Here is a 10,035-nt window from a genome sequence, read left to right as displayed (position 1 = left end):
AAACAGATACCCACAGCTATACATTAAACTGAACTCTGAAACCCAATTGCAGAGAGGGAAGAATGAAGATCAAAGGGGTCGGGACCAGGCTAGTGAAACCCACAGAAACAGCTGGCCTGAACAATGGGGAGCACATGGAACCCAGACTGCTGTTCAGACCCCTGAATGTGGATGTCAATGAGGAGGCCTCGGCACTCTATGGGGCCCCTCACAGTGGATCACTATTTTTCCCTGGTGTAAGAAGGGACTTTGAGAGCCCATCCCACGTGCAGGGATGCTCTCTCAGCCTGGACACATGGGGGAGAGCCTAGGCCCCGCCCAGGATGAGGTGATGGACTTTGGAGAGCCCCCATAGAGGGCCCTACTCTCCCTGGGGAATGGAGAGGTGATAAGGTGGGGGTCTGGTGGGGGTTGGTGGAAGGGGAGGGACAGGGATAAGGGATTGATGTGTGAAGCAAGCTTGTTCCTAAGATGAACTAATAAAAAAATTATGGGTTAATTTAAGTTGTAAGAACTAGTTAGAAGCAAGCCTAAGCTAAGGCTGAGCTTTCATAATTAATAAGTCTCCAAGTCACTATTTGTGATCTGGCAGTCCACCCCTCCAAAAAATGTCTATATCCCTTACATTACCAGGTAACAGTGTACCACTGAATCAAATTAGGGCAGGATTTCAAGCAAGGCTGGTACCTGGAGGTAGAAGCTAATGCACAGTTCATGGAGGAATGCTTGCCCCTATATCTGCTCACTGTGCTTTGTTTTGCACTCATGACCTGCTGCCCATGGGTAACTACACCTACAATGGGCTAGGTCCTCCTCCTCCATCAATCTTACCTACTCTGTCTATAATCTGTATCTGTCCAAACAGATTTCTAATCAATTGAAAACTTCAAACTGTTTGATGCCTGCACAGGTTTGAGCTAGGGCCTCTACATACATGCTATGGTTGTTTAGCTTATAGTTTGGGAGACTCCTAACAATGGGAGTTTGGGTATTTGTGACTCTTATGCCTGCTTATGGGAACTTTTTCCTCCTACTGTTTACCTTATCCATGCTTGATATGATGATTTATGCCTAGTTTTCCTGCTTCTTTTTATTTCAGTTATCTGACGATATTATGGGATGTCTGCCCTTTTCTGAAGGGAATGGGAGGAGTAGTTATCTAGAAAAGAGGGGAGGTTTGGGGGACTGGGAGGAGGAAAAGGAAGGAAGACTGTGGTCAAGATGTACTATATGAGGGAAGAAGAAAGAAAAATAAAACAAGAAATAAAAACTAAATAAAAAAGATTACAGCATAATTTAAAAGCACAGTATGGTACAAAATGTTTTAACTGAGTTTAACCATAAATATTTGAAATGAGCATGTCAATAATAAATGATATACCCAGAAGAGGACCCAGATAGCAAGAGGTTTGTCAGAAAGGAAATGGTTGTATTTTCAAGTTTCTTTTATATTTTTTAAATCTACTCAAGGTTTTTGATGACAACTTTCTATCAGTAACACTACTGTTAAGAAATACTAGCATTTCAGCTAGATGATGGGTCAGACTTAGTAGACTTCCTTTGGAAGGTCTTACCCTGTCCATGGAGCAGATGGAAGGAAGAGGAGGGTAGAGGAGGAAGTGGGAAGAAAGGAGGGAGAGTGAACTGGTATTGGAATGTAAAATAATAAATCAATAAAAAAGGAAAAAAATGGAATACTGGCATTATTTTTATACTTTTTGTTGTTTTCTTTAAATACAAAGTTTTGACCTTTATCATAAATCATCATGCTTTGTGAGATAGTGACTTAAAATCTTTCAAATTTGTCCTTACAATGCTAAGTTGCCAGCTGTTTTATTTAACTCTTATATGAATCCAGCTCTACCATTTAATGAAATCTAAACATGGAGTTTATTGCAGATGGTGCCTCTCAACACTTCACAGGATGTTGGTCCTTTACCTAAGTAAAGAGCACAGAAAGTTAGAAATTGGATTAATGACTGACTATATGTCAGTGGCAAAGATAAAAAATTTTCTTCAACAAAAGCTGAGATTGGGAAAGAACATATCAAGTGTTATCCAACCCCAAATGATTAGCCCTGAAAACATGTATGCAAGTACAATTAAATAGACTGAGCAGGTTGTACTTATATATTTAGGAATTTATATATACATTAATTGATAAATTTATAACTAGTACATCTGTGTATGTGTGTGTGTATGTGTGTGTGAGAGAGACAGAGAGAGAGAGAGAGAGAGAGAGAGAGAGAGAGAAATTTGGTAATGAACAAAGAGGCCATGAATTTGAAAATCATCAAGAAGGAATAAATGGCAGTGTTAGAAAGAAGGAAACAGAAGAGGAAAGGGTTTTAATTATGTTGCAATTAAAAGATTCCTTTTTTTTTCTTTAAAGAGGCAGTTAAGGTGAATTCAAGAAAATGAAGAAAAAAATCTCTCATTAATTAAACTATGTTTATCCCAGGGGCAGATATTTCTTTGTTGCAAGTACAAATGGGAATATTCCACCAGGTAAAGGAAAGAGCTCTTCCAGGGAGCAGACATACTGGGACATGTTATGGTTTCTGGTGTTCACCCCAGAGAGGTGTAGCTGACTGTACACTTTTGAAAGAGTATCGTCTACAGAGTCTACAGTTTTGTAGAGATGGGACTCTATCTCCTGATAAGGAACTAAGTCAGACCACAGAAATGTATTGTTCCTGAAGTTTATGGCTGAGACATTGGAGCTTTTTAAATTTTTGTTAGCATATAAGATATTGGGTTTCACTGTGCCATTTCACAATACTTCTGTATTGACCATACTTCATGCTCCAACTCCTATTCCCTACCCACTCACCTCTCTACCCCAATAGTCCCCTTTTCACTTACATGTCACTTGTATTGTTACTTTCCCTACCCTCTTCCTTGAATCCTTTTTTCTTCTTTAAGTTTACAGTACCTTTTTAAATACTCATATTTCCTTATATAAAAAATTTAAGACTGGATTATGTTTTTCTTTAAAGTGGAATAAAAATTTCATTGAGTAATTATACCATGTTTTCATTGACCATGCTTTTGTTAATGGACATCTGTAACATGAAAAATAAATGACCCAGAGACTGATATTGAGGCTTAAGCTTCAAGCAGAATATCAGAAAAGAAAAGCAGCTGGCCACTTGCTCTTACCTCCATATCAGGCTGAAAGGGGGTGATCCATGCATGAGCTCTTCACTAAGTCTCAAACTGCTGCCTCTCCTCAGTCTGGCTAGAGGATGAATGTCCCTATATTTAGTATGGCTGGAGAATGAAAAGCCTCTCTGAGACCTTGCTTGTGTCTTATGTGCTTCCCTAATGTTGGGACTAAAGGTGTGAGCTATAATTCTCTTTTAGACTGATTTACTCTTGTGTAGATCTGGGTAGCCTTGGACTGACAGACATCCATCTATCTCTTAATCTTGAGTCCTAGGATTAAAGGTGTGTACCACCTCCTAGCTTCTGGCTGCTGGGATTAAAGGTGTGTGTCACCACTGCCCAATCTCGGTAGCCTGAGGCTGACTTTGCTTTTCTGAATCCTCAGTCATTTTTTTAAAAAATCATAAATAATATATCACTACAGACATCTAGAATTAATCTGTTATCTTGCTATTATGAATAATATATGAATAAACTTTAATGTGTGAAACTCTGTGGTAGTGTCTTAGGCAATGTTCTATTGCTGTGAAGAGACACTATGACCATGCCAAATCTTAGAAAGAGATCATTAAATTAGGGCCCCCTTATAGTTTTGGAGATTAGTCATTATCATCATCATAATGGGAAGCATTGTGGCACAGAGGCAGACATGGTGCTGTGGAAGTAGTTGAGAATTCTACTTCTGGATCTGTAGGTGGTAAGAAGAGAAAGTTACTGAGCCTTGCTTTTATTTTTGAAAACCTCAAAGCCCACCCCCAGTGATGTGCTTCCTCCAACAACGCCATACCTTCCAATCCCTTTCAAATAGTGACACTCCTATGGGGGCGTTCTCATTCAAACCACCAAAGCCAGGATATAAAATCCTATGATCATATGCCCAGGAATGACATAGCTTTGTCATCAGAGTCAGTCAGATTTTCCTTGGGCCTTTGGAGTTAAGAGCTAAGACTTTCACCAGACTTCAACCCTCATTCCACTAGTTACTGGTTATTCTTGAGAAAATGATACAATGATTCTGAATATTAGTGTCTAAAATAAATATGATAATGCCAATTTTAGAATGGTGTCAAGGATTAAATATGTTGATGGATAGAAGCTGTTTTGCAGTTTCAGTTTATTTATTTATTTATTTATTTATTTATTTATTTATTTTGCAGTTTCAGTTTATTATACACTCAGTAACTGGTAGAAAATACTTAACAAACTTTATCACACCAACATTGTCATCAGGAAGTAGACATTCATCAATTTCTCTTCTGTCTCTGAGCATCTTAGACTGCTATAATATAGTGTCAACAGAAATAAGACAGAGAAATATTCAATTAGTAGTTGACAAATATCTGGCAGAGATTAGGGGTTTGCTACCAGAGGTCATTCTTGGGAATTCATTCATTCCTGTAATGAAGAGTATGCGGCAAGCTAACAAAACACACATTGAGTCAGAGCAGTGAATGGAATGGAACACACAAAACAAAATAAAATTTTAAGAGTGAAGAAAGTTCAACTCAGTGCATGAATTCTATTTGACTTAAGTAAAGATTTCATTAATAGTGGCAAGAAATTTATTTGCCTAAACACAAGTTCTCTAACCAGATAAAAAGTACAACCATTATTGAGAAACAACAATGTATTTTTTGTTTTTATTTTACAAACACTCTTATTTACATATCAATCCCCCATTCCCTATAACTCCCATCATCAATGCTCCCCACAGACCCCCCCAAACCATCCCCTACCCTCCATGGGAGACCATCAAAGTCTTTTACATCATTTGGAGGCGGGCCCAGGCCCTCCTTCCCATATCTGGGGGGCAATAGTACCCCCTAATAGGGAATGGGCTCCCTAGGTCTATTTGTGCTCTAGGGATGAACACTTGCTCAACTGTTAGAAGTTCCATAAACTGCCCAGGCCTCCTAGCTGGCACCCATATTCAGAGGCCTTGGTTCTGTCCAATGCCAGTTCCTCAAATTTACAACTAGAGTTTCCCCCCCCCCGTGCTCTAACTAGGTCAGGTCAACAGAAACAGTAGTGTTTTATCTCTCCATGTTGTAATAACTTTATCTTTGTTGTGCCTTCAATATTATTTGTGTCCCTAAAGGAAGCAGAGGAAACTGCAGAGAGAGAAAGTAAAGGAATGTCATATAACTCAGGAAAATATTTGTAGCTACCTCATTAAAAATACTGATTTAAAGTCACTATGTAGCTGCACCTAATGGCTCAGACCCACTATTAAGGTGACTGGAACAGAAAGAATACAAGTTCAAGACCTGCCTAAAATATAAAAAGAAGATATACCTCTGGAGTATGGCTCTTACTTAGCATGCATGCATTCCTGAATTCAACCAACTGGTACAAAAAATAGCAAAATTTAATCTGGAAATGTTTGACATGCATGGCTTATTTCATATGTCATTATCAAGGGTTAATATTGCTTATTTTTAAATATAATTTTAATTGAAATAAAACTACTTCACTTCTCCCTTTCCTCCTTCCAACACCTCTCATCTACCCTCCTTGAATTCTTTCCATGTCCTTCACCTAACTCTGTGTGTGTGTGGTGTGTGTGTGTGTGTGTGTGTGTGTGTGTGTGTGTGTGTACAATCTGGCATGTCTGTTTTTTGTTGGATGTGGTTTCAGAGATAAATGAGCTACAGTATGCATCAATAAGAGGTTTCATGTCTGGGAGATGCTAATTCTTCCCCCAGTTATCAATAATTCTTTGTTTAGGAATAAGATCCCATAAAAATTTTCACCTTCCATATTAACACTCCCATTGATACTACAATAGTCTTGCTTATACAGTTATTTCTAGCAGATACTTTTTCACAATAAATTTCCTAGAATTCTGGATCCAATAGTCTTTTTGTCTCACATTGTTTGATGCTCCCTGAGCCAATGATGCAGGAACTGTTATGTAAATGTATCTGTTCAGGCTGGGCTCTCCAGGATCAGTTGACCTCTGCATTGTCTCCAGTTGTGTTGTGTGTGTGTGTGTGTGTGTGTGTGTGTGTGTGTGTGTGTGTGTGTGTGTAGTTGTAGCTACACTTATCTGAAATGGAAAAAATGGGAAGGGGCTTGAATGTGAGGAAAGGGAGGATGGTCAACACAAAAGTAAAAGAAAGAACAAGGGACAAATAACAACAATGTTGTTTGACAAAGCCTCAATGAATCTATTTTTTGTTTACCAAAAATTATACAAAATTCATGCAGAGAAGTTAAAACCTGTGGCTGATACAAGAACCATAGACCAACAAAACCTCTAGTACCCAGGCATAAGAGACCTTATTTTGAATGATTGATCAAGGGAATCCAAGTTACTTCCAAAGCAAAATAGATTATCATTGTAGCACTTGGATACCTCCCAGGGATTGAGGGTAGGCCATTATTATTAGAAACACCACACACTTGCGACACAGGACACAAATGATTTGAGTGCATCTGACTTTACAGCCTCTTTCCCATGGTGTGGCCTCCATGATTCCATAAATAACTATACAAGCTGTCAAGCAAGGGAAGAAATAAATAATCCTGCCTAGCTGTCATACCTACAAACCCTGGCATTTACCAGCATAAGATATGTATAAAGGTTCAATAAGCAGCACTTATATGTTGATGGCAGCAAACAACTGTCTAGTTTAAATCAAGGCACACTATATAGTAGGGATATTATGCCTGGAAATCTAACCAGCTTCTGGGGGCTATTTTGGTTATGGACTTCAGGAAAGAATCTACTACCAACCAACATTCAGCTTTAACAGCATAATTCCTTACTATATTTGTGGTAGTTTGAAAGAAATGGTCTCCAAAGGGATTGACACTATTAGGAGGTGTGGCCTTGTCAGAGCATGTGTGGTCTTGTTGGAGAAAGTGTGTCACTGTGAGGACCATCTTTGAAATCTCTTTTCTCAAGCATCTCTCACTGTAGCAGTCATTCAAGATCCTGTTGCCTACAAGATGTAGGACACTCAGCTATTCCTCCATCAACATCTGCCTGCATGTCACCATATTCCCTGACATGATGATAATGGGCTGAACCTCTGAAACCATTTAAAGTTTTCCTTATAAGAGTTGCTGTTGTCATCGTGACTTTTCACAGTAATAAAAAATGCTAATCTTAAAACTTACTTTATTTTTAATATAATTACTTGCTAAAATGAATTGGTTTTAAATCTCATGTTTAAATATGTATATGTACATGTATATGTATTTGTAAATATCTGCTAATGATATACTGCAGTAATAAAATAAGTATAATGCTCATTTTTCATATGTAGAAATTTCAGAGTAATGGAACTTGTTTAGTATTAATGAACAAGAAGTAAAACTTTCAGACTTGAGCACAACCTATGTGAGTCTGAAGCCTGTGCTATTTTTATTATATAAACAGTGCTGGGCTACCACACATCAGGAGGGACCATGCCACGCTAATGTAATACAGGTATGTCATTTGAATATGTTAATACTAATGGATTGGCTCCTAGAAAATAATAACCAAGTGAGCATGTAAAAGGAAGAAAAGCAGAGTAACTTAAACATGTCTAAAAATACAGAAATATCTGAGAGTGCAAATATTGGTGTGCTTTCTTATGAAACTTCCAAGAATGTTTCACAAAGACTGTGATCAGTGTTGCAAACTGAGGAGAAGATAACACATCCACATGAATATCCATGTGAATAACAAATTAAATTAAGGGAAACAAAAAAGAAAAACGAAAAAACAGCTGAGAGAAAATGACGACGAAATTGTATTGAAGTTAAGAGACTTGCACAAAGAAAGGCCTTGTGTTGTTCCTTGCTGTGGTATTACAGAATTCTGAACACAGTAGGGACACAATCATTTTGATGACAAAGGGGCTCATAAATGTAGAGCATCATGAAATTAATGATTGTGTAAGTCTGAGGCCTCTAACTTACGTTATAAATTTGTCCTTGGAATGAATAAAAGGACAAAATATTGGACAACCAGGAGGTAATGAAGATCTTGTAAAAATAGCCATCTACAAAAGCAGACAAAGTGAGTCTTCGGTAAGCCAGTGTATCTACAAATCAGCAGGTCCAGATGAGGCACCTTCTAGCTGTGGGATGAAAGAAGCTGGCAAGAATGCTAACTGCATCATTTACCGTTATTTTTGAAAAACTGTAGGGACCTAGGGAACTATAAGAGATGAAAAGGGAAGAAAATGTTCTACTTAAATTTATGAAAAGGATGAAAGTGACCCCAAAAAACTCAATAATAATTAAAGTTAAGGAAAAGACGGCCTACATGAAATCATGTTTGACAAATACATTCATGTTCAGGTAGTAGCATTTTTAAGATTAAAATATAGAAGGAACTTGAATACAAAAGAATTTGAATTTGAGTACCACTCCATGGCCCTTTGTTTGCTCATGATTCTTCAAAGAAAAAATCATCTCCAACATGAACTATAGATATTGAGGAAAAGAAAACTTTTGGGGTGACTGTAAATAGTAATTACCATTTCAAAAATATCAAAGAAATATCATAGTCTTCAGTGAAAATTGTATGTAGATAAAATTATTATATATTTATATTATAAATGTTAATAGAACACCTTTAGGTACCAAACATTGTGTTATGTGTTGGTAACAGAAAGCACAAGTGAATTTTCTGATAATTACACAGAAAGAGTCTAATAAGCATATGGGCTGAATACAGCAAGCATATGATAATGCTGACTTATAATTGTTGATAGTTATTTTTTAAAAAGTCAATTTTTAACTGGTGAAGAAGACTATAGCTTTTCTCTTTGATATAATGACTTAATAACTGCATATTGGCAGAAAAAATGAAGCACTTTGTGGAATTTTAAGAAAGTAGAGGGGAAAGGGGACAGACTGACATTACCTGCCCTCCTGCACTCAAAAATTGTGGCTTGCAATTTTTATAACTTCTGGATCCTCTAGCTCTGCACATTTTACAGTTAAAAACCACAGTAACCCACACCAGGCAGTTTGCTTCTAGACCTTCTACACTCTCTGCTTTGCCACAGTAGACCCAATCTCTCAGGCTTGTCACTGGTGCTTAAACAGAAGATACAAACTACAGCTTCCCTTTCCCATTTTCCATGCCTTCTGAACATCCCACAAACAGTCCTCTCCTGGCCCAACTACCCCCACTCCGCACTGTGTACATGTGTCCACCTCAAGCAGACATCCACTACTCAACCAGAGGACATGCTAATCAGAAGACCTGGTAACCTGCCGATAAATAATATCTGCTCCCTCTGTTTTCCTAGGAGACCCAATTTCTCATGCTTGCTTCGAAAACTGCAACAGAACACCAGCTGCTTTCTCCCTTCCCCTTTCCATGCCTCCTGTGGATCTCACAGGCCATACCCACCTGCCTTCAGTCCTCACTGTATCCCAGGTTCTAACATCAGCAGGCATTCCCATTCCCTGTGAATATACTAGCCCAGCAGACAGGAGAAACAGACAACATAAAGTCATCACACTGAATATTCAGAAATGAAACAGAAACCAAGGAATAAAACACCCACCCAACAAACAGAAACTCAGAAATCAGCACCTCGACCTATAACCGTCCCAAACACAGATGTCTAGATGCCAGAATAAGAAGACAACCAAAATAGCCAGGACAATGTCTCCACTAGAGTAGAAGTATTTACAGTAACTTTCTCAAAGTCACAAAACTAATTTCAGTAATAATAAGAGAATACATTTGTTGAAGATTTAATGTGTTCTCTAATTAATTTTACTATATTAAGTACTTGTAAAAGTCACAGCAATTTTATGAAGTTGATATTTTTTCATTCCATGAGACAAATTAGTCCCAAGAGAGGCTAAGAAATGAATGGCCATGTACTTCTGAATCACCAAAGATTCAGT

This window comes from Cricetulus griseus, chromosome 2, assembly GCF_003668045.3.
Source record: "Cricetulus griseus strain 17A/GY chromosome 2, alternate assembly CriGri-PICRH-1.0, whole genome shotgun sequence".
NCBI lineage: Eukaryota > Metazoa > Chordata > Mammalia > Rodentia > Cricetidae > Cricetulus > Cricetulus griseus.
The sequence above is the reverse complement of the archived record's forward strand: the minus strand, read 5'-3'. Positions refer to the sequence as shown.